General features: G+C 38.0%; 1 pseudogene; it reads right to left on the bottom strand.

Moving 5' to 3' along the window:
* Positions 1–1,290: 1,290 nt before the first annotated feature.
* On the bottom strand, positions 1,291–1,934 carry LOC123587989 (annotated as a pseudogene).
* Positions 1,935–2,741: the final 807 nt, after the last annotated feature.

Genomic DNA, 2,741 nt, shown 5'->3' with positions numbered 1-2,741 from the left:
GATGTATTCATTAAAAGGGTACATATCACTTTATTAAATGTTAATAAAATGATAAAAAATATTTGACTTGACACATTGAATATTAATTAATATCTTCCTAAACAGCAACAATAAAACAACAAAAATATCTGAAAAAAATTATTATTCGTTTAAGAAAAAATCTTTTAATCTATTTTTGAGAGAGAGAGAGCATGCACGTAAGCAGGGGAGGGGCAGAGAGACAGAGGATCGGAAGCTGGCTCTGTGCTGGTAACAGAGAACCCGAGGCAGGGCTCGAAATCACAAACTGTGAGAACATGACCTAAGCTGAAGTTGGATGCCTGACGGACTGAACCACCCAGGTGCCCCGTCTGAAAATGTTTTAAATCGAATTCATTTCCTTCCATCTGCCATTGCAACTTGCATGCTGTCTCCCCTGGTATTTAGTTCCACTTGATAGCCCTTCAAATTAGACGTTATAATTAATTTTCTGGCATGATGCAATCAATGCCTTTTAGATATATTCAAACGTTTAACAATGTCTTTGCTATCGTTTTCCATGCACTTTGTATCTGTGTTCTTTTTGATAGCTCTTATGTTGAGAGCTATCTAACTCAGTGGTTTTTCCCACACGGGTATTTTAGCAGTGGTTTCTATCTGAAAGTGTCTTTGATTTTCACGGTAAGGTGTTGTAACAGCATATCTTGGCTTTTGTTTTGTTAAAGTATTTAATTGCTATTTATTTGTATATAATCTCTACGTTCAGGGTCACTTTTATGACATACTCTTTATCTTTGGTGTTCTGAAAGCTCCCTATTCTCTCTATATTTTTAAATTTCTCACGTTAGATTGTGTGCTAACTAAAACTAAAGCTTCATATGAATTCTGGAAAATTCTCACATACTATATATTTTTTTAAATATTACTTTTCCCAATCTCTCCGCCTCTCTGGGATTTCTGGTGGAAATATGTTGGGATTCCTCATCCTTTTTATGCTGTCTTTTAAGTTGTCTTTCATAATGTCATTTTCCCCCAAAATCAATATTTATTGTATCTTTAAAATATCACAAATAAGGGGCGCCTGGGTGACTCAGTCGGTTACGTTCTGACTTTGGATCCAGTCATGATCTCACAGTTCATAAGTTGGAGCCCCGTGTCGGGCTCTATCCTGACAGCTCAGAGCCTGGAACCAGCCTCCAGTTCTGTGTCTCCCTCTCTTTCTGCCTCTCCACTGCTCACACTCTGTTTCTCTCTCTCTCTCTCTCTCAAAAATAAACAAACATTAAAAAAAATTTAATAAAAATTTTAAATATCACAAATAAGTCTGAAAAATCATCCGGCATCTTGCTGTTTCTGTAGCTGGCCAACTTAGATCTTATTCATCTGTTGACCTGTTCCTTTTTCAGAAGCATAGATACCATCTACAAATTTTCTGATATCCTTGTTTTTAACTGTTGTGTCTTGCTGATGTCAAGTTCAATATGATACAGGTGCAACTGAAGCAATCCTTCAAGAATTAATTCATCTTTCTGGACTTGAGATAGTGAACAAACAACACCTGGCTTTATCCAAACCCTGCGGGTGTCTTTTCACCCAAGGAATTTTGGATTCCAGCAAGAGAAGCATTCTCCTGAATAACAACGTTGATGGGGAAGTGAGCATACACGGACCTCATCTTGTAATGGAAGCCCAGAGTAATGCCCTTGACCCTGTTCTATACATGATTACTGATAGAGCAAACAGTAGCCAGTTCTTTCTGATTTCCCCACCGTTTATCAACTTGGAGCCTTTTCTTTTGCTTTCCAATGGGACTGAGTTCTGCATTGATGTGATTGAAGTCCCTTCACAGGGTTCCTCTGGGATCCTTCACATTAACACTGCATCCCTTCAGGGTGACATCGACATTTCCTGGAATGTGGACAGTCTGATTGCTGAGAATGGTCTTCATTCTCACAGTAGATGTGGCCAAAGGAGTCATACTGTCATCTTTTAATCCTTCATTGCATCAGGACAAATTCCAATGTATACACTTTAAGGTAACTCTGCTTTTTCTCATATTAATGTATTCTGCAGCTTTACACATAATTTATTTTTTTCCTTTTATTCTTTTTATTTCCAGCTTTGGTTTTATTTTCAAAAATGACTTTTTGCACTAGGCATCTATTTATGTTGTCCCCCCACCACTTTTATATCTTTAATGATTTTAAACTTATTTTTATAAAGACATATTATAAATTATTATTTAAAGACAATAATTCCTTGACGATTTACTTTTTTCAGGATGTGGTATCATGTGTCTCTTGCTTGTGGTAGATTATTTCCTTCCAGGGTTTATAATCTTTGTAAGTTTATTTATTTATTTTGAGAGAGAGAGAGAGAGACAGACCACACACAGGTGCACCAGCAGGGGAAGGGCAGAGAGAGAGAGGGAGAGAGGGAGAATTTCAGGAGAGTCTGCTGGCAGTGCAGAGCCTCACGGGAGGCTCTATCTCACGAACCCTGAGATCACCACCTGAGCCAAAATCAAGAGTTGGATGCTTAACCAGCTGAGCCAGCCATGTGCCCCTAGGGTTTGTAATTTGAAGTTGTGAGTTCATCTTTGTTAAGGCTTTATCTATGGAACAGCACCAAATCTAGTGAGTTGGTTATAACCCTCTCACCGAAGTAGCATCACAATATTGTACCCATACTTTATGCTAATATTTAAGGCAAGGGATTCCAAGACCACAAGGTTTTCCCTACCCAAAGATGTATTAGTTTGC

Source organism: Leopardus geoffroyi, chromosome D3 (assembly GCF_018350155.1).
Source record: "Leopardus geoffroyi isolate Oge1 chromosome D3, O.geoffroyi_Oge1_pat1.0, whole genome shotgun sequence".
In the NCBI taxonomy this organism is placed as follows: domain Eukaryota; kingdom Metazoa; phylum Chordata; class Mammalia; order Carnivora; family Felidae; genus Leopardus; species Leopardus geoffroyi.
The sequence above is the reverse complement of the archived record's forward strand: the minus strand, read 5'-3'. Positions and strand labels throughout refer to the sequence as shown.